The following is a 22972-nucleotide window of genomic DNA, read 5'->3' as shown; positions in this document are numbered from 1 at the left end:
TTGATATCTCCAAATTCCTTTATGGTTAAATCAGCCAGAATTTATTTCTGTTCCTTATAGTTGCAACTAAGAACCCAGATGGATATAACAAGCAATGACTGTAGAGTGAGCAAGACTGGGGCAGCTTTTTGGGCCTAGGAAATAGCACAACGACTATTATGTGTATGTGACTGCAACAGATTATTAGATGTATGTGAAAGCAAAGCAACAGATCAGACTGACCTGTAGGAATCAGAGATATTGGCGATGGATTTGAGTTCAGGATCCTTTGTAGGCACCGAGGCACAGGAACAGAGTCTACCAAGTATAAGTAGTAGGCCACTTATATGTGGACCCAAGGTTCAAAGTTATGTATTAAGCTGTTAAGTCAAACTGATTCTGGGGTTATGTTATCACTGCCGTCTTTGCAAAAGTGTCAGTACATACAAGTATGTTAAATAGAATGTTGAAATATACTGCCCTGAGTCATGAAAGGTAATTCCTGGTTATTGATAGACTTTTGTTTTATAATGTCCTTTTTTAGGCTTTTTGGTAATTAACTCATGATAATTTCAAATCCATGGCTTATTCTTCTATCCTGATCCTTCATTTGGGGTCATAGTTCCTGCTGATTTATCCTTTCCTTTTGTATTTATTTGTTTTAAACATTTGGTCTTACCAACTGGCCTTGAAATGCAGTGGCACGATCTCAGCTCACTGCAAGCTCTGCCTCCCGGGTTCACGCCATTCTCCTGCCTCAGCCTCCCGAGTAGCTGGAACTACAAGTGCTCGCCACCACGCCCGGCTAATTTTTTTTTTTTTTGTATTTTTAGTAGAGACGGGGTTTTACTGTGTTAGCCAGGATGGTCTCGATCTCCTGACCTCGTGATCCACCCGCCTCAACCTCCCAAAGTGCTGGGATTATAGGCGTGAGCCACCACACCCGGCCTACTCAGGTTTTTTTGCTGAGAATTCATGATGCCTAGTTATTAGCCACTAGTGTCCTTATCCTATTTATTCCTGAGGTTGCGATTTTTTGAATTTTTGCAATCAGACCTTGGTGGTGACCTTGAGCAGTAGGATAGGAATGACTCCCACATGCTTAGCGTTCCAATAATGGAGCACTAGGCATAAATGAGTTTAAATAGGAAATGGAATAAAGGACTCCAGAAATATGAAAGGAGCACAGCTGACTGAAAGCTCCCACTTTACACAGAAGAGAACACTCTTAGAGAAAACGGGGATTGAACAAGAGTAGTTCTCAGATATTATTGACCTAGAAACAAAATAATAAATATCATTAATCAGTTCTAAACTATAACTTGCTGAGAAAAGTGGGAACTTGCCTTGAGATGTTGGTTGTTAAGACTAGATTTATAAAAGTTGTTGAAAGCTGGGGTATACTATTCCCTGAATTTGTGGAGTTGACAAGCTCTCAAACTAGGAATGGGAGAGGCCCACCAAATGTTTCCTGTGAACATGAGGAAGCACAGTCGGCTTAAGCATTTTATGCAGCTAGTGCCCAGTCAGCATTTCCCCAGTCACTTGATTAACACTTCTTTTCTGGCTTCTTAGCTCGGTTTTGTGTTTTTGGGTCTCTGTTAATTAGATCCTCACATATGCTGCTTCTTCCAGTGCCCCCCCCCCCCCCTTTCCTTTCTCAGGCATCATGGAGTTCCTGTTGCATGCCAGACATGGTGCTAAACACGTTTGATGCATGCCCCTATCTATAGTTTAATTAGAAAGACAAACAGATAAATTCGAATTTATTATTTCAAATGCTATAATGGATGTGAATTCATTGTTATAGGTGGGCTGAGGAATTAACTCTGCTTGAATCAGTCAGAGAATGGTTTGCTGTAGAGATGACACTTGGGTCTTGATGCATCAACAGGTGTTTGTCAGGGAAGGAAGGGAGAGAGGTTGGTCAGGGTGATCAAGGCGGCGGGAACCCAGTAAACAAGTTAGGTATTATTACACAGGCAGTTGTGGGAGATAAGGCTATGAAAGAATTTGCCTTTTATCGCTGTATCCTCAACAGCCAGCATAATGCCCAGTATTTATTGACAAAGAAGTTCAAAGGTTAGTCAGTGAGTTCCTTTTCTTACCATGAAGGAGTTAAACAATAATCTCCCCGCCCCTGTTCCCCAGTTAAGGTAGCTGAGTCCTCCCCATATCAGGTGAACTGCAGTTAAGTATAATGTGAGCTCAGTATGGGAGCTCTATAACAAACACAGGTTTAGAATGAGGCAGGCCTGGGGTCTAATCCCAGCTCTCAGTTATTACCATTCATATGATCTTAAGCGAAATGCTGACACACTCTGAATCTCTGTGACCTCATCTACAAAGTAAGACTGCTAACATTTCTGTTTTTAGGATATACTGGTCACCAAGAATAGCTGTAGGTATGACATGGTTTGCCTCTGTGTCTCCACCCAAATCTCATGTTGAATTGTAATCCCCACATGTCAGGGGAGGGACCTGGTGGGAGGTGATTGGATCATGGGGGAGGATTTCCCCCTTTCTGTTCTCATGATAGTGAGTTATCACGAGATCTGATGGTTTAAAAGTGTGGCACTTTCCCCTTTGCGCTCTTTCTTTCTCTCCTGCCACCTTGTGAAGAAGGTGCTTGCTTCTCCTTTGCCTTCTGCCATGATTGTAAGTTTCCTGAGGCCTCCCCAGCCATGTGGAACTGTGAGTAATTAAACCTCTTTTCTTTATAAATTACCCAGTCTCAGGTAGTTCTTTATGTCAGTGTGAAAATGGACTAATACAAGGTATTTCCCAAGTCTACTGCAACTTGTGCTCAAATTGAATAAGCCAGTTGTTGGGGATACAGTGGGAACATGACAGACAGACTTTTTACCCTGGTGGAGCCTATACAACAAGCAAGTAAGAATTCTTTTATCTCTGTATCTACCAGACCCAGGTCAGCAAACTTGTTCTGAAAAGGGCCAGATAGTGAATATTTGCAGGTCATATAACCTCTGTCAGAATTGCCTAACTGCAGTTGTAGGGAGAAAGCAGCCACATACAGTGTGTCAACGAATGGGTGTGGCTGTGTTCCACCAGTAAGATTTTACATCTAATAACGCAAGTGGTGGGATTTGGCTCACAGGACATAGTTGCTAGACTCTAAGTAAGTTTCCTGAGGGCAAAGACTGTTGTTTATTCTTGTATCTCTGTTACCTATTGGTGTGTGATATGTGGCAGGTACTTACATTGTTTGCACTGATCTGAATTCGTTACACACGGATAAGTACAAACTAATAGGAGACTCTGTTAATTCAGGTCCTCAGAAGAGAAGCAGATGCCAAGAGGGAACTAGATGTGCAAGAGATTTAATGCCAGGGGTTGGAGTGGGGTACCAGGAAAGGATAAATGGGGAAAGGAACAGGAGGCAGTGGAGTGATCCTTTAGGCTGTGATGAAGGCCTCACCTCAGGGAAAGCAGAGGGGAAAGAATTGGGTAGGAAGAGCCTAAGACCCCATGCCGCAGTTCTGAAAAAGTTTCCCAGGCCGATGGGGAGTTCCCAAGCAAAGGATGCTGTTAGAAGAGTCTTAGGTCTTCTGGAAGGATTATCTTGGCTCATTACCTTGCTGTGCTCCTTGATGGGCTGGAAGCAGCCTGGGGAAGTGTGAAAGGTAGAGCAGCTGGGAACTGTTGGCTTCTTGGAGGGAGATGTGAGTTGTGCATCCCTATGGCCAGCACAGTCCATTTCTTGTGCTTCACAGATCCGCTTGCCCACACAGGTTGGTGCTTTCTTCTTGAGTGGAAACCTAGAAGATAGAAATTACCAGGAAGACTATAGCCCCTGTTGTTGCAGTTGGTCTCATGGCTGCAGCTGGTACTCATTGTCTTCCTCCCTGATTCTTCATCCTCAATCCCCTTACTGTCAGCCATCACCTTGGCAGGCCTTGGGTGCCTTACCTTGGTAGTGTGACCCAAAACTTCGTTCCTGAAGATCTGGACCCATGGTAATCATGCACTTTTTCAGCTAATGTTTCTGTGCAAACCCATTCACAGTTACAATGGGACAAGGAAGTACCAGGAAGTGCCATGTAGATCTCTTGGGTGCCACAGGTATTTCTCCCTGCCCCTGCTGTGTAAATGCAAGTCTCCTGCCTGCTGATCAGGATCCATGACCTCTGCCAAGATAGTGATTCCTTTTCTCTTCTCACCTGCTGCTCCATGGCCACAAGGAGTCCAAAGTACCCTTACTGTGTCCCCTGGCAAGAATATGTCCCTTTGAGGGACAAGACTGCTAATTGCGGAGCCCAGGGTTATGGAGATGGGAAGCACAGGGAGGGATGGTAAGTAGGGCCACTCCTGCTTCCACTCTCTGGTTCTCAGTACATGTATTCTTCCTAGAGGGATACAATGCCATATAGAGTCCTCTGACTTAATTTATATACCGTTGCATTCTATATGTGTAGCTTGTCTCTGGTGAAGTCAGGTAATGTGAGTTCTCCAACTTTGTTCTTTTTCAAAATTGTTTAGATTATTCTAGTTCTTTTTCTTTTTCATACACATTTTAGAATCAATTTGTTTATTCCTGTACAAATTCTTGCTGGGATTTTGAGTGAAATTGTATATTTAGGTGTTTAATCTCTCAGCAGCTTTTTTGTAGCTTTGAGTATATAGATCCTGAACATATTTTATTATTATTTTTTATTTTTTGTTTTTTTGAGATGGAGTCTTGCTCTGTCACCCAGGCTGGAGTGCAGTGGCGTGATCTCAGCTCACTGCAAGCTCTGCCTCCCGGGTTCACGCCATTCTCCTGCCTTAGCCTCCCGAGTAGCTGGGACTATAGGCACCCACGACCACGCCCAGCTAATTTTTTGTATTTTTAGTAGAGATGGGGTTTCACCATGTTAGCCAGGATGGTCTTGATCTCCTGACCTCGTGGTCCGCCCGCCTTGGCCTCCCAAAGTGCTGGGATTACAGGTGTGAACCACCGCACCCGGCCTGCTATATCTAAGTAGTTCATGTTTTTTGGTGCAATAATCACCTCACCTATTTTTGGGGTGATTATTTTGGTGCAGTAATCACCCCACCTATTGTGGGGTTTGGTGCAATAATCACCCCAATTATTGTGGGGTTGTGCTATTTTAAGTGGTTGTAGTTTTTCTTGTAAATCTTGTATATGTATATTTATATATATTATATATGTATGTGTATATTTAAGTCATAGGTATTTTATAGATTTTTTTTTTGCTGTTGCAGATGGTATTTATTTTCTAAATAACTACCATTAATTTAAGGTAGGAGTGTCTTTCAGATAAGCTCACCTCTCTCCTTAAAAATGCTCACTTGATCCTTTACTTACAATGGAATCTTCATTCATGTGGAATAAGGAAAGATTTCTGAGTTTGGATTTTCAAGCCTTCCTTAGTTTGGTTTCCAGCTTCATCTCCCATTCTCCTTTCCTCAAACATTTTATGTTCCTGACACACTTTCAGAAAGTATTGTGCAATCGTTAGCAGTTTTTCAGCATTTAGGTGATATATACCACTAATGGACTCAAGAAATATGTTGAATGGGTTTACAGAGCACAGCAAAACCCTACAAATTGCTATGGTTTTGCATAACTCATGGATTTCTGGGAAATAGTAGTCTCAGAAAGCCCAGCCCATATATTAAACAATATCTGGCTGTGTTTTTTTGTATTGTTGTTTGCTTTTTGTTTTTGGGTACAAAGTCTGTAAATTAGTAAGGCAAGGAGCCAGGCTGGCCAAAGCTGTTGATGTTGCAAATTTCTACTGATGCTTTCACAGTATATAAACTCTGAAAAGGGCTTTAAATCACTGACAGACCTGTCATTTATCAGTCAAGTTTATTAAGATTTATAACTATGTTTCTTTGTGGTTTAGATGCCTTAGAATAATTTTACTGATTTATTAGGTAATAAATCCTACTTTTTTTTTTTTTTTTACAAGTAAATTCACCAAAGGATAGTTCTGGTATGGATTATTTTAAAATTGCTTTTCTCCAGCCAATATTTGTCAGTGGTGGTGGCACTAGGAGACCTGCATTGTTTGGTTGGACAATTAGCTGTAGCCAGTAACTTTTCTGGCCTTAATTTCTTCAGTGTACAAATGTGTAGTTTGTTCTAGATGACTTCTAAGGGACTTTATAATTCTGGAATCCGTGATCATGTTAGGATTAAATTTACAGTTTTTAAAACAAAATGAAATGTAGCCCACTAGAGGGAGCTCTGCTCCTTTTAAATGTTCTCAGTTTTATCGAGAAAGACATCTTTCATAGAAGAACATATGCTAATTTTTATTTCAGTAGCAGAAAATATTTGATACTGACTTAAACTTTTGCCAGTTTGATATGTGTGAAATTCTGTTTCATAATGTTATTTTGAATTTCCTTGATTACTGATGAGGTTGAGTATATTTTTATGTTTATTCACCATTCCTGATTCCACATCTGGAAATGCCTGGTTCATGTGTTTTGCCTTTTTCCCCAGAAGTTTTTTCTTATAGATTCATTGTGGTTTAAAAAAATATATTCTGGGCCAGGCATGGTGGCTTACACCTGTAATCCCAGCACTTTGGGAGGCTGAGGCAGGTGGATCACCTGAGGGTCAGGAGTTCGAGACCAGCCTGGCCAACATTGTGAAACCCAATGTCTACTAAAAATACAAAAATTAGCCAGGCATGGTGGCACACACCTGTAGTCCCAGCTACTTGGGAGGCGGAGGCAGGACAATTGCTTGACCCTGGGAGATGGTTACAGTGAGATGAGATTGCACCATTGCACTCCAGCCTGGGCAACAGAGTGAGACTCTGTCTCAAAAAAAAAAAAAAAAAAAAATATATATATATATACATGTATGTATTCTGGATATTCTATATATATATATATATATTCTGGACATTACTGGATATGTAATCCTTATCAGTTATATGGATTACAAAGATCTTTCATGTTTTTCACTTTGTGGTGTCTTGATGAACATAAAAGTTCTTAATTTTAATGTAGTTGAATCTATTAGTCTTTTTCTTTATGTTGTATGATTTTAATATCTTTCTTAAAACGAGTCTCTTCATTACTCAAAGTCAGAGAGATATACTTTTGTCTTAGAATAAGAGATATTTTTGTGCCTTATGTTTAACGGTTTTGCCCATGATTTTTTATTCATGCTGTGAGTTTGGAATTGTTTTGATTTTGTGTTGCTGAGAAACAGTCTACCCCAAACTTTAGTGGCTTAAAGTAACCATTTTATTTTGCTCATGAGTTTTGTGGCAAGTATTTAGAAAGAGCTCACCTAGTAGTTTTTCTCTTCCGACAAAGGTGGCGTCAGTTGGGCTAGAAAATTTACTTCTAAGATGGCTTCTTCCTCACCTCACGAATGTGGTGTCTTTGTGCTTCTTGGCCTGTCTTTCTACATGAGGTTTCATCCTCTAGGTCATCTCCATGTGAGTTGTGCTTCTTGTAGCATGACGGTCTTAGGGTAGTCAGTGCCACCTCTGAGCTGGAGGCCAACCAACACAAAATCAGTCACTAAACAAAACTACAACCAAAGACCCTCACAGAGTCCACTTCACTCCCCTGCTACCCTCACCTGAGCAGATGCTGGTATTCATGGCTGAGGGACCTGAAGATAGATCACATCACAGGAGTCTTGGCAGACACTCCCCCAGTACCAGTCCAGAGCCCAGTATGCACCGGGTGGCTAGACCCAGAAGAGAAATAATAATTACTGCAATTTGGCTCTCAGAAAGCCCATCCTTAGGGGAAAGGGGAGAGTTCCATATCAAGGTGTTATGGGGGGTGGGGGCGGTCTTTGTTCTTAGAGCTCCCAAGATGGGGGCGGGCCGCTCCTAAGATGACAGCAAGTCTTTTGTTTTCTGACCTGGGGTTCTTGGCCTCACAGATTCCAAGGAATGGAACCTTGGGCCATGCGTGAGTGTTATGGCTCTTAGAAGCAGTGGGTCATGAAAGAGAACCGTGGAACCTAGCAACTAGTGTTCAGCTCAATTAGGATGAACCGTGGGGCCTTAGCCATGCAGGAACAATGGAGAGCATTTAGCCTGATTGGTAGTGGCAGTGGGCTCCTCGCTGGATCAGAAGCACAGCTTCCGATCCGGAGGGATGGAAGTCAGCAGGCGGTCTGTGATGGCGGCAAACAGAAGTGGTGGACGGCGAATGAACGCTCAACCTGAGATGTAACAAACATGGACCAGAAGAGTGTGCTCAACTCGAGATGTAACAAACACAGACCACTTCTGTTCAACATAGTACTGGAATTTGTAGCTGGAGCAATCAGACAAGAGAAATAAATAAAGGCATCCAAATTGGTAAAGCGGAAGTCAAACTGTCACTGTTTCCTGATGATATGACTGTATACATAGAAAACCTTAAGAGACTCATCCAAAAAGCTCCTGGAACTGATCAGTGGATTCAGTAAAGTTTCAGAATACAAAATTAATGTACACAAATCAGTAGCACTGCTGTACCCCAACAGTGACCAAGCTGAGAATCAAATCAAGAACTCAATTCCTTTTATAGTAGCACCCCCTCAAAATAAAACCCAAAAAACTTAGGGAATATACCTAATCGAGAAGGGGAAAGACCTCTACAAGGAAGGCTACAAAACACTGCTGAAAGAAATCATAGATGACACAAACAAATGGAAACATATTCCATGCTCATGGATGGGTAGAATTAACATTGTAAAAATGACTGTACTACCAAAAGCAATCTACAAATTCAATGCAATTCCCATTAATATATCACCGTCATTCTTTGCAGAACTAGTAAAAACAATCCTAAAATTTATGTGGAACCAAAAAAGAGCCCACATAGCCAAAGCAAGGCTAAGCAAAAAAAAAAAAAACAAATCTGGAAATATTACATTGCCTGACTTCAAGCTATACTATAAACCTATAGTCACCAAAACAGCATGGTATTGGTATAAAAAGGCATATAGAGCAATGGAACAGAATAGAGAACCCAGAAATAAAGTGAAATACTTACAGCCAACTGATCTTCAACAAAGCAAAGAAAAACGTAAAGTGGGGAAAGGACACCCTATTCAACAAATGGTGCTGGGATAATTGGCAAGCCACATGTAGGAGAATGAAAACTGGATCCTCATCTCTCACGTTATGCAAAAATCAACTAAAGGTGGATTAAAGACTTAAATATGAGACCTGAAATTATAAAAATCGCGGAACATCGGAAAAACCCTTCTAGATATTGGCTTAGACAAAGACTTCATGAACAAGAACCCAAAAGCAAATGCAACAAAAACAAAGACAAATAAATAAATAGATGGGACTTAATTAAACTAAAAAGTTTCTGCATAGCAAAAGAAATAATCAGCAGAGTAAACAACCCACAGAGTGGGAGAAAAATGTTCACAAAGTATGTACCCAACAAAGGACCAATATCCACAATCTACCAGGAACTCAATCAAACCAGCAAGAAGAAAACAATCCTATCAAAAATGGGCTAAGGACATGAGTGGACAATTCTTAAAAAAAGATATGTGAATGGCCTACAAACACATGAAAAAATGGTCAACATTACTAATGACCAGGGAAATGCAAATCAAAACCACAATGTGATACCACCATACTCCTGCAATAATGACCATAATAAAAAAATTATAAAAAAAAGATGTTGGCATGGATGTGGCGAAAAAGGAACACGTTTACACTGCTGGTGGGAATGTAAACTAGTACAACTACGGAAAACAGTGTGGAAGTTCCTTAAATAACTTAAAGTAAATCTGCCATTTGATTCAGCAATCGCATGACTGGGTATTGACCCAGAAGAAAGGACATCATTATACGAAAAAGACACTTGCACACACATGTTTATAGCAGCACAATTTGCAGTTGCAAAAATATGGAACCTGCCCAAATGCCCATTAATCAACGAGTGGATAAAGAAAATGTGGTGTATATATATACTATGGAATACTACTTTACCATAAAAAGGAACAAAATAATGACATTTGCAGCATTCTGGATGAAATTGGAGACCATTATTCTAAGTGAAGTAACTCAGGAATGAAAAACCAAACATTGTATGTCTTCACTCATAAGTGGGAGTTAAGCTATGAGGATACAATGCATAAGAATGATATGATAGACTTTGGGGACTTGGGGAATGCGTGGGAGGGTGATGAGGGATAAAAGACTGTACATTGGTTACAGTGTACACTGCTCCGGTGATGAGTGCACCAAAATCTCAGAAATCATCACTGAAGAACTTATTCATGTATAAGTAAACAAATAAAAAGCATTCTACAAAAAAGAAACCTTAAAAACTGAGTTCCTAGCCATGATGGGATAGGGGGTTGGACAAACTTCAGTATGTCCCTTCCTTAGTAACCTTTAACCAGATTTCTTCCCTAAGGAGTAAGCAGAAACCAGCTCTGGAAAACAAGAAACAGACGACTCATTGCTTTATCATCTTAAGCCAGTCATCTGAGACTGTGACTGGACTCTTCCTACTTTTTTTGCAATTTCACAATACATCCCTTGCTGAAAACTGGCCACCATCTCCAGACCGGTTTTGGCTGACTGCTGGAGGATACACAGTGATGGTTTTGTGTCCTCTGCTTTATCTTTTGACATCAGTGGGCTGAAAACTCCATCCTCATATCATGCTAATGCCACCATTTTTTTAACATGCAACCCACAAAAGGTACATGAAGCTCAATTGCACATGTGCGTATTTCTCCTTTCATAAATATTCATGACTCTTTCTTTAGCTTATTAAATATGCATATTTGGCCACCTCACTCAGCAAAAATTCCTGTTCTCTTTACCCCTCCCTCAAAGTGCTTGCTGTCAGCTGCTTCTGGAGGCTTTGCTTCCCAAACTGTGGGAGGGCCAGCCTACAGACTGAAACCCTTTATGAGAGATAAAGCTCTTCTTTTCAAATTTATCCACCTCATCATTCTTAAGTTGGCACAATCCACACCTGGTTATTGCAGCTGTTATAAAAGAAACCAGTTGTCATTTTCATCATTCATCCTGGGAAATTTGTTCGCCAGATCCACCTTTTCTAGTTTCCCTATTACCACAGGTGACAGTTTTACTGAAATTCATGCCACTGTGCAACACAGATTTTTTTTCTCCACCTTCCATACTGTTCCACAACAACTTCCTTACTGTTCTTTCAGCTTCTATTAAGAAGTCCTTCTGAGGCCCTTCATGCATCCATTTCACTGCCCAGTCCTGTTGCAGATGCCACAAATTTCGTTTCTAGTTATCTGTTGTTGTGTAATAAAACTATGTCAAACTTAGTGGATTAAAACAACTGTTGTAGTTTTTTCTTTATAACGGGGAGGGGGACGTTGTAACCCTTTGATATTATTCATAATATCCTAGAGAGATATTACTTCAAATATCACAGCGGGTGTACACACATGGTGTACACCCACCGTAATACTATTTGTAATATCCTAGGGAGATATAACGCCTAATATTATATAGTGACTGTATACCATGTGTGTATTCCCTTGATAATTATTTGTAATACCCAGGGTAAATATTGTTTCTATTATCACAGAGAATGTATACCCTGTGATACTTTTCATAAAATTTTAGGAAGATATTGCTTCTAATATCACAGTGGGAGTACACGATATGTGTACATTGTGTGATGTTATTCCTTACATCTTAAGGAGATATTACTCCCAATATCACAGTGGGTGTGCACCCTGTGATATTATTAGTAATACCTTAGGAAGCTATTACTCCTAATATCACAGTGGGTGTACACCCTTTGATATTATTCATAATATCCTAGGGGGATGTTAATCCTATTGTCACAGGGGGTATACACTCTGTTACATTATTCATAATATTCCAGGGGGATGTCACTTTTTTTTTTTTTTTTTAAACAGAGTTTTGGCTTTTGTTGCCCAGGCTGGAGTGCAATAGCACGATTTGGGTTCACTGCAAACTCCGCCTCCCAGGTTCAAGCAATTCTCCTGTTTTAGCCTCTGGAGTAGCTGGGATTACAGGCGCATGCCACCACACCCGGCTAATATTTTGTATTTTTTGTAGAGACGAGGTTTCACCATATTAGTCAGGCTGGTCTCGAACTCCTGACCTCAGGTGATCCCACTGCCTTGGCCTTCCAAAGTGCTGGGATTACAGGTGTGAGCCACCACACCCGGCCGGGATGTCACTTTGGAAGTCACAGGGGGTGTACACCCTGTGATATTATTCGTAATATCCTAGGTGGATGTTACTCTTCATGTCACAGGGGGTGTTCACCATGTGAAACTGCTCAGAATATCCTCAGAGCATGTTACTTCTAATGTCACAGGAGGTGTACACCCTGTGACATTTTTCACAATATAATAGGAAGATGTTACTGTGCAATTATTCATAATATCCTAGAAGGATATTACCCCTAACATCACAAGGGGTATACACCGTGTGTATACACACACTGTGATATTATTCATAATGTCTTAGGAACATGCTACTCCTAATTTTACAGAATGTGTACACCATGTGTGTACACCCCCTCCGATATTATTCATAACATCCTAGGGGGATGTTACTGCGTATGTCCAGTGATATTATTTCTAATATCTTACGGGGATGTTGCTCCTAATGTCACATGGACTGTACACCATGTGTGTACACCTTCTGTGATATTATTCGTATATCTCAGAAAAATATTATGCGTAATGTCTCAGGAAGTGTAAACCATGTGAAAAAACCGCCTTTGATGTTATTTGTAATATCCTAGGGGGATGCTACTTTTAATGTCACAAACGGTGTACAAAATGTCACAGGGGGTGTACGCCTTGTGATATTATAATATCCTAGGAGGATGTTACCCCTAAGGTCACAGGGTGTTTACACCCTTCAATATTATTTGTAATCTTACAGGGACATATTACTTTAAATATCACAGTGGATGTGCACCATGCGTGTATACTCTGTGATATAATACCTTGTATCCTAGAGAGATATTACGAGTAATATCACAGTGAGTGCACATCCTGTGATATTATTTGTAATGTCCTAGAAAGATGTAACTCCTAATATCACAGAGGGTGTATACCTGGTGATATTATTTGTAATATCCTAGGGGAATGTTACTCCGAATGCCACAGGGGGTGTACACCCTGTGATATTATTTGTAATATTCTAGGGGAATGTTACTTTTATTTATTTATTTTTATTATACTTTATATTCTAGGGTACATGTGTATAGCATGCAGGTTTATTACCTATGTATACATGTGCCATGTTGGTGTCCTGCACCCATTAACTCTTCATTTACATTAGGTATATCTCCCAATGCTATCCCTCCCCCTGCCCACCCCACAACAGGCCCCAGTGTGTGATGTTCCCCTTCCTGTGTCCAAGTGTTCTCATTGGTCAATTCCCAGCTATGAGTGAGAACATGCAGTGTTTGGTTTTCTGTTCTTGCGATAGTTTGCTGAGAATGATGGTTTCCAGCTGTATCCATGTCCCTACAAAGGACATAAACTCATCCTTTTTTATGGCTGCATAGTATTCCATGGTGTATATGTACCACATTTTCTTAATCTAGTCTATCATTGATGGACATTCGGGTTGGTTCCAAATCTTTGCTATTGTGAATAGTTCTGCAATAAACATATGTGTGCATGTGTCTTTATAGCAGCATGATTTATAATCCTTTGGGTATACACCGGTAATGGGATGGCTGGGTCAAACGGTATTTCTAGTTCTAGATCCCTGAGGAGTCGCCACACTGTTTTCCACAATGATTGAACTAGTTTACAGTCCCCCCAACAGTGTAAAAGTGTTTCTATGTCTCCACATCCTCTCCAGGACCTGTTGTTTCCTGACTTTTTAATGATTGCCATTCTAACTGGTGTGAGATGGTATCTCATTGTGGTTTTCATTTGCATTTCTCTGATGGCTAGTGATGATGAACATTTTTTCATGTGTCTGTTGGCTGCATAAATGTCTTCTTTTGAGAAGTGTCTGTTCATATCCTTTGCCCATATTTTGATGTTTTTTTTTGTTTTTCTCTTGTAAATTTGTTTGAGTTCTTTGTAGGTTCTGGATATTAGCCCTTTGTCAGATGAGTAGATTGCCAAAATTTTCTCCCATTCTGTAGGTTGTCTGTTCACTCTGATGGTAGTTTCTTTTGCTGTGCAGAAGCTCTTTAGTTCAATTAGATCCCATTTGTCAATTTTGGCTTGTGTTGCCATTACTTTTGGTGTTTTAGACATGAAGTCCTTGCTCATGCCTATGACCTGAATGGTGTTGCCTAGGTTTTCTTCTAGGGTTTTTATGGTTTTAAGTCTAACATTTAAGTCTGTAATCCATCTTGAATTAATTTTTGCATAAGGTGTAAGGAAGTGATCCAGTTTCAGCTTTCTACTTAGGGCTAGCCAGTTTTCTCAGCAGCATTTATTAAATAGGGAATCCTTTCCCCATTTCTTGTTTTTGTCAGGTTTGTCAAAGATCAGATGGTTGTAGATGTGTGGTATTATTTCTGAGGGCTCTGTACTGTTCCATTGGTCTATATCTCTGTTTTGGTACCAGTACCATGCTGTTTTGGTTACTGTAGCCTTGTAGTATAGTTTGAAGTCAGGTAGTGTGATGCCTCCAGCTTTGTTCTTTTGGCTTAGGATTGTCTTGGCAATGCGGGCTCTTTTTGGGTTCCATATGAACTTTAAAGTAGTTTTTCCCAATTCTGTGAAGAATGTCATTGGTAGCTTAATGGGGATGGCATTGAATCTATAAATAACCCTGGGCAGTATGACCAATTTCACGATATTGATTCTTCCTATCCAATAGCATGGAATGTTCTTCCATTTGTTTGTGTCCTCTTTTATTTAATTGAGCAGTGGTTTGTAGTTTTCCTTGAAGAGGTCCTTGAACGGGAGTTCACTCATGATTTGACTCTCTGTTTGTCTGTTATTGGTGTATAAGAATGCTTGTGGTTTTTGCACATTGGTTTTGTATCCTGAGACTTTGCTGAAGTTGCTTATCAGCTTAAGGAGATTTTAGGCTGAGACAGTGGGGTTTTCAAAATAGACAATCATGTCATCTGCAAACAGGGACAATTTGACTTCTTCTTTTCCTAACTGAATACCCTTGATTTCTTTCTCTTGCCTGATTGCCCTGGCCAGAACTTCCAACACTATGTTGAATAGGAGTGGTGAGAGAGGGCATCCCTATCTTGTGCCAGTTTTCAAGGGGAATGCTTCCAGTTTTTGTCCATACAGTATGATATTGGCTGTGGGTTTGTCATAAAGAGCTCTTATTATTTTGAGGTACGTTCCATCAATACCGAATTTATTGAGAGTTTTTAGCATGAAGGGCTGTTGAATTCTGTCAAAGACCTTTTCTGCATCTATTGAGATAATCATGTTTTTTTGTCTTTTGTTCTGTTTATATGCTGGATTACGTTTATTGATTTGTGTATGTTGAACCAGCCTTGCATCCCAGGGATGAAGCCTACTTGATCATGGTGGATAAGCTTTTTTTCTGTGTTGCTGGATTTGGTTTGCCAGTATTTTATTGAGGATTTTTGCATCGATATTCGTCAGGGATATTGGTCTAAAATTCTCTTTTTTTGTTGTGTCTGTGCCAGGCTTTGGTATCAGCATGATGTTGGCCTCATAAAATGAGTTAGGGAGAATTCCCTCTTTTTCTATTGATTGGAATAGTTTCAGAAGGAATGGTACCAGCTCCTCCTTGTACCTTTGGTAGAATTTGCCTGGGAATCTGTCTGGTCCTGGACTTTTCTTCTTTGGTAGGTGTTAATTATTGCCTCAATTTCAGAGCCTGTTATTGGTCTATTCAGGGATTCAACTTCTTCCTGGTTTAGTCTTGGGAGAGTGTAAGTGTCCAGGAATTTATCCATTTCTTCTAGGTTTTCTAGTTTATTTGCGTAGAGGTGTTTATAGTATTCTCTGATGGTAGTTTGTATTTCTGTGGGATCGGTGGTGATATCTCCTTTATCATTTTTTATTGCGTCTGTATGATTCTTCTCTCTTTTCTTCTTTATTAGTCTTGCTAGCAGTCTATTAATTTTGTTGATCTTTTCAAAAAACCAGCTCCTGTATTCATTGATTTTTTTGAAAGATTTTTTGTGTCTCTATCTCCTTCAGTTCTGCTCTGATCTTAGTTATTTCTTGCCTTCTACCAGCTTTTGAATGTGTTTGCTCTTGCTTCTCCAGTTCTTTTAATTGTGGTATGAGAATGTCAGTTTTAGATCTTTCCTGCTTTCTCTTGTGGGCACTTAGTGGTATAAATTTCCCTCTACACACTGCTTTAAATGGGTCCCAGAGATTCTGGTATGTTTTGTCTGTGTTCTCATTGGTTTCAAAGAACATCTTTATTTCTGCCTTCATTTCGTTATGTACCCAATAGTTATTCAGGAGCAGGTTGTTCAGTTTCCGTGTAGTTGAGCAGTTTTGAGTGAGTTTCTTAATCCTGAGTTCTAGTTTGAGTGCACTGTGGTCTGAGAGACTGTTATAATTTCTGTTCTTTTACATTTGCTGAGGACTGCTTTACTTCCAACTATGTGGTCAGTTTTGGAATAAGTGTGATGTGGTGCTGAGAAGAATGCATATTCTGTTGTTTTGGGGTGGAGAGTTCTGTAGATGTCTGTTAGGTGTGCTTGGTGCTGAGTTGAGTTCAATTCCTGAATATCCTTGTTAACTTTCTGTCTTGTTGATCTGTCTAATTTTGACAGTGGAGTGTTAAAGTTTCCCATTATTATTGTGTGGGTGTCTAAGTCTCTTTGTAAGTCTCTAAGGACTTGCTTTATGAATCTGGGTGCTCCTGTATTGGATACATATATATTTAGGATAGTTAGCTCTTCTTGTTGAATAGATCCCTTTACCATTATGTAATGGCCTTCTGTGTCTGTTTTGATCTTTGTTTGTTTAAGGTCTGCTTTATCAGAGACTAGGATTGCAAACCCTGCCTTTTTTTGTTTTCCATTTGCTCGGTAGATCTTCCTCCATCCCTTTATTTTGAGCCTATGTGTGTCTCTGCATGTGAGATGGGTCTCCTGAACAGCACACTGATGGGTCTTAACTCTTTATCCAATTTGCCAGTCTGTGTGTTTTAATTGGAGCATTTAGCCCATTTACATTTAAGTTTAGTAATGGTATGTGTGAACTTGATCCTGTCATTATGATGTTAGCTGGTTATCTTGCTCATTACTTGATGCATTTTCTTCCTAGCATCAGTGGTCTTTACATTTTGGCATGTTTTTGCAGTGGCTGGTAGCGCTTGTTCCTTTCCATGTTTAGTGCTTCCTTCAGGGTCTCTTGTAGGGCAGGCCTGGTGGTGACAAAATCTCTAAGCATTTGCTTGTCTGTAAAGGATTTTATTTCTCCTTCACTTATGAAACTTAGTTTGGCTGGATGTGAAATTCTGGGTTGAAAATTCTTTAGGAATGTTGAATATTGGCCACCACTCTCTTCTGGCTTGTAGAGTTTCTGCTGAGAGATCCGCTGTTAGTCTGATGGGCTTCCCTTTGTGGTAACCTGACCTTTCTCTCTGGCTGCCCTTAACATTTTTTCCTTCAACTTTGGTGAATCTGACAATTATGTGTCTTTGAGTTGCTCTTCTCGAGGAGTATCTTTGTGGCATTCTCTGTATTTCCAGATTGAATGTTGGCCTGCCTTGCTAGGTTGGGGAAGTTCTCCTGGATAATATCCTGCAGAGTGTTTTCCAACTTGGCTCCATTCTCCCCATTCCCTTCAGGTATACCAATGAGACGTAGATTTGTCTTTTCACATAGTCCCATATTTCTTGGAGACTTTGTTCATTTCTTTTTACTCTTTTTCCTAAACTTCTCTTCTCACTTCATTTCTTTCATTTCATCTTCAATCACGGATACCCTTTCTTCCAGTTGATTGAGTCAGTTACTGAAGCTTGTGCATTTTTCACGTAGTTCTCGTGTCGTAGTTTTCAGCTCTATCAGGTCATTTTGGTGATTCTAGTTATCCATTCGTCAAATCTTTTTTCAAGGTTTTTTCCTCCTTTGCAATGATTTCAAACTTCTTCCTTTAGCTTGGAGAAGTTTGGTTGTCTGAAGCCTTTTTCTCTCAACTCATCAAAGTCATTCTCCATCCAGCTTTGTTCTGTTGCTGGCGAGGAGGTGCATTCCTTTGGAGGGGGTGAGGCACTCTGATTTTTAGAATTTTCAGCTTTTCCGTACTGCTTTTTCCCTGTCTTTGTGGTTTTATATACCTTTGGTCTCTAATGATGGTGATGTACAGATGGGGTTTTGGTGTGGATGTCCTTTCTATTTGTTAGTTTTTCTTCTGACAGTCAGGACCCTCAGCTGCAGGTCTGTTGGAGTTTGCTGGAGGTCCACTCCAAATCTGTTTGCCTGGGTATCAGCAGCAGAGGCTGCAGAAAAGTGAATATTGCTGAACAGCAAATTTGCTGCCTGATTGTTCCTCTGGAAGCTTCATCTCAGAGGGGTACCCGGCCATGTGAGGTGTGAGGTGTCATCTGCCCCTAGTGGGTTATATCTCCCAGTTAGGCTACTCGGGGATCAGGGCCCCACTTGAGCAGGCAGTCTGTCAGTTCTCAGATCTCAACTTCTGTGCTGGGAGAACCAATACTCTCTTCAAAGCTGTCAGACAGGGACATTTAAATCTGCAGAGGTTTCTGCTGCCTTTTGTTTGGCTATGCCCTGTCCCCAGAGGTGGAGTCTACAGAGGCAGGCAGGCCTCCTTGAGCTGCGGTGCCTCCACCCAGTTCAAGCTTCCTGGCTACTTTGTTTACCTCCCCTAGCCTTGCTGCAGCCTTGCAGTTAGATCTCAGACTGCTGTGCTAGCAATGAGGTAGGCTCTGTGGGCGTGGGACCTTTCCCAGCCAGGCGCAGGATATAATCTCCTGGTGTGCTGTTTGCTAAGACCCTTGGTAAAGTGCAGTGTTAGGATGGGAGTGACCCGATTTTCCAGGTGCTGTGTGTCACAGTTTCTCTTGGCTAGGAAAGGGAATTCCCTTCCCCCTTGTGCTTCCCGGGGGAGGCGATGCTTCACCCTGCTTCCACTCTGTTTCAGTGGACTGTACCCTCTGTCCTGCACCCAGGGTCCAACACGCCTCAGTGAGATGAACCCAGTACCTCAGTTGGAAATGCAGAAATCACTCGTCTTCTGTGTCACTCACTCTTGGAACTGGAGGCTGGAGCCGTTCCTATTCGGCCATCTTGAACCACCCTCCTCCCTCGCCCCCAGCTTTATTTTGAGATGGAGTCTCCTTCTGTTGCCCAGGCTGGTGTGGTGCAGTGGCACAGTCTCAACTCACTGACACGTCTGCCTCCTGGATTCATGCAATTCTCCTGTCTTTGCCTCCTGAGTAGCTGGTATTACAGGCACACGCCACCACGCCTGGCTAATTTTTGTATTTTTAGTAGAGATGGGATTTCACGATGTTGGCCAGGATGGTCTCAAATTCCTGACCTTAGGCAATCCACCAACCTTGGTCTCTGAAAATGCTGGAATTACAGGTGTGAGCCACTGTGCCTGGCCCATTGTAGTTGTTACGTTAATTGTGTGGATCAGGAATTTTGGAAGATTGCTTAGGTGGGCATTAACTGGGGCTGCTGAGGCTGGAGAATCCACCTTCAGGAATATTTGTTTATTTGCAGATCTGGAATTTTGGTGCTCCTTTACCTCAGTTTCTTTCCTTGCAGTATCTCGTCTTCTAGGGTCTCTTCCTGTTGCTTAGGTATTTCACAACATGGTGGTCTCATGGTGGTCATACTTCTTATAAGATGGCTGGTTTCCAAGAGGGAGCTTCATAATAATGAGTTATACAAGAGTGAGAGTTTCAAGAGGCAGGAAGAGAGTTCTAGCCAGTTAGGCTAGTGCTTCTGCCTTATTGTATTTATCAAAGCAATTATAGGGGGCTCACCTAGACTTGAGAGGATAGAGAAAGACGCTCTGCCTCTTGATACAGTAGTGGCAAGATCATGTTGCAAAAGAGCATATGGTTAGGAGGTATGATTGTAAACACCTTTGGAAATATGGTAGGCTGAACCAGGATGCAATTTCGTTTTTTCCAAATGGATAACCAGTTGGCTCAGTACTATTTATTGAACAGTCTATACTTTCCTATTGATCTGTAATGTCTGCTCTATCATAAATCATGTTTCTAAAGAGTAGTGTTTATTTGTTTTGAATTCTCTTTGTCTAGACCCATGATTCGCAACTGGGGGCCATTTTGCGGAAGACATTTGGCAATGTCTGGAGAAATGTTTGGTTGTCACAACAGGTGTGTGTGTTGTGTGTAGGGTGCTACTGACATCCAGTGAGTAGAGGCCAGAGATGCTTTGCACTTAGCAGCATCCCCCAGTGCACGGGACAGCTCCCCACAACAAATAACTATCCAGCCCTAAATGTCAACAATGCGGAACTTGGGGAAGTATGGTCTCTGCCGTTAGTATTGCCCTATTATGTTAGTCTTGATATCTGATAGGGCAAGTCACCTCACTTTGGTTTTCTTCTTTAAGAATGTCTTATTTTTGGGCCTTTGCATTTTCATATAAATTTTAGAATCAGTTGATCTTGTTTCTTGTTTTTTTTTTTACTTTAGAGATGGGGTCTCGCTTTATTGCCCAGGCTGGTCTTGAACTCCTGGCCTCAAGTGATCCTCTCATCTCAGCTTCCCAAGTAGCTGGGACTACAAATGTAAGTCACCGTGCCTGGCTTGGAATAAGTTTACCATGTTTCATAAAAATTTTTATATTAATGTTTTTATTAAATTTTCATTGTAACTATGTATCTTCATGGGGGAAAATTAACATTGTATGATATGGAATCTTATTCACTAAGCTGCGCACAGTGGCAACTACTTGTAATCCCAGCTACTTGGGAGGCTGAACAGGAGGACAGGAGGATTGCTTGAGCCGGAGTTTAAGATAGAATCTTATTTACCAGCATAATATAGCTATCAATTTAGTTCTTCTTTAATGTCTTTCAATAAAATTTTATAATTTTCCTCTTAGGGGGCACACTGTCTTTTTTTTTGCATAAAAGTTTTATAATTTTCTTAATAAAAGGCTTGCAAATCCTTTGTGTAAGATGGTTTGTTCTCTTGGCCAGTTGTGAGGCTTTTAAATTAGTTGCTTTCCTTTTTTGAGCCTAATATCTCTGAGTAAAAAATGTGGCATTTGAACTGGATCATCTTTAACAGTTGAAATATTACATTATTAAACTGTTAGGATTAAATTGCTAACTTTCAATGCCCAAAATAGAAGTACTCCACCGGAGGGAGCTCTTCTGCATTTTTTCTCAGGCAAAGTTGTGAGACTGCTGTGAAAATAGATAGCACATCTTCTATTGGTAACTGCAGATGTTACTGACAGCAAAGATCTCATCTTCTTAGTGTGGAGGAAAAAAGTGATTTCCTGGTATCTCTTCAATCACAGTTTTGCACGTAACAAATTCTACTTTGGTCTTTGGAAGATATTACTTTTTTTCTGGTTATGGGAATATAAGAAGCATCTTTTTGGACTTAGGAGAAAATTTATGGGTCATCCAATTTAATTCCTTCATTTGACAAATAAATGAATTATTATTTAGAGGGACTTATACTTTCTAAAAGACACATAGACAGTTTGTGAGAAAGCCCGGAACTCAGGTCTGAAAATTTTTGTGTCATAGCTGAGGGGATGAAGTGGGAGAGTAAACAGAGGGCATTAGTGGTGGGATGGGAGTAGGGATTTTGTTTAGTTTTGAATGAACTGAGAGGTGGATGATCTGAGAACTCCTGGAATTACATTCAATATCCTATGTGTATATGAGCGTGTATGCACATACACATGCATAAATGCTGTACTTTGTCTGGAAATGAGCATTTGTTGGGATTGTTGACTTGTAAGAAATAAAATTGGACTTCTATAAGCCACCCTTTATTTACAAAGAAAGATGCTTTGGCTATAGAGATTCATTTAGTTTATATTTTGGAATCTTTTGGGAACACCTGCCTTGGTAACTTGATTACCAAACTTTAAGCTATCTTTAACTTGATTTAGTGATTTCCAGATCTCTCTCTTTTTTTAACTGACCCCAAACTGATGTTTAAAATAGTTTTTGGATATTCTTTTCAGAAAAGATGAAATGCAACTTTTCTCCACTAGTCATTCCTTTTCAAATCTATTGTGACTGTTTTTGAAATGTTTCTCTATTTGAAGATGAGAAATTATAGTTTTTGTCAACCTTCAGAAGTTCATACTTGGGACATATTCCTGCAAGAAAAGACAGATTAACAAGAGAAAAATGAGCAGGTTTGTTAATGTGTGCAGTGCACATTCCATGGGAGAAAAATAACTAGATGCAGTGCCTTAGAGTCCCAGCTTATATCAGGTCTTCAACAAAAAGCAATAAATTTTAGAGAAGCATCAGGACACATGAAAGCAGTTTAAGGCTTCCAAAGACAGGAAATTGTGGGAAAGTAAATTTATGGGGAAACTAATAAAGTCTGCTTAGATGCCTCTGGTGCAGTCTCTAAGCTGATAAAGGTTGTAAAGGAGAATTTACATACTGTTTTGAGGCAGGAAAGAGGGAAAGATAGACCTTTTGTCTTTATATTAATAACTCTCCTGCTCTTAGAGGAAAGAGTGCTTTTCTCTATTTGCTTCAAATGGCCTTTAGATCCAAAAAATTATGTCAAAGAGGAATATTTTGAGGTGACGCATTCTGTTTCCTTTAGTACTCTTGTTTGTGATTCTCTGGATTCACCTTCATATAAACTTTCCTTGAACACTATAGACATTTTATAATTCTTTATTTCTGCATTTGCTTTTAGATAAGGTCTTTCATTATTTGTATGATTTTTTTTTTTTCTATGGATAACATGGATAAGATTTTCAAGCTGTTATTTTGGCTTAAGTAAATAAAAAGTCAAAATAAAAGTCAACAACCCACTGCCTTTTATATCAACATTAAGAACTAGAGTTCTTACATTGCTTTTGCAGTGCAATGTAATGCATTGTATCCTTTTCTAACAAGCCTACAGAA

At 40.2% G+C, this 22972-nt stretch overlaps 1 protein-coding gene across 2 annotated transcripts in view; it reads left to right on the top strand.

Moving 5' to 3' along the window:
• Positions 1-22972, top strand: part of DEPDC1B (DEP domain containing 1B) — a 130695-nt gene that overhangs the window by 27603 nt on the left and 80120 nt on the right. The window lies entirely within an intron of this gene.

The sequence above is a fragment of the Trachypithecus francoisi genome, unplaced genomic scaffold, assembly GCF_009764315.1.
Source record: "Trachypithecus francoisi isolate TF-2019V2 unplaced genomic scaffold, Tfra_2.0 Lachesis_group2, whole genome shotgun sequence".
Lineage (NCBI taxonomy): Eukaryota > Metazoa > Chordata > Mammalia > Primates > Cercopithecidae > Trachypithecus > Trachypithecus francoisi.
Note: the sequence above shows the minus strand (reverse complement) of the source record. Positions and strands in the feature narration are given on the sequence as shown.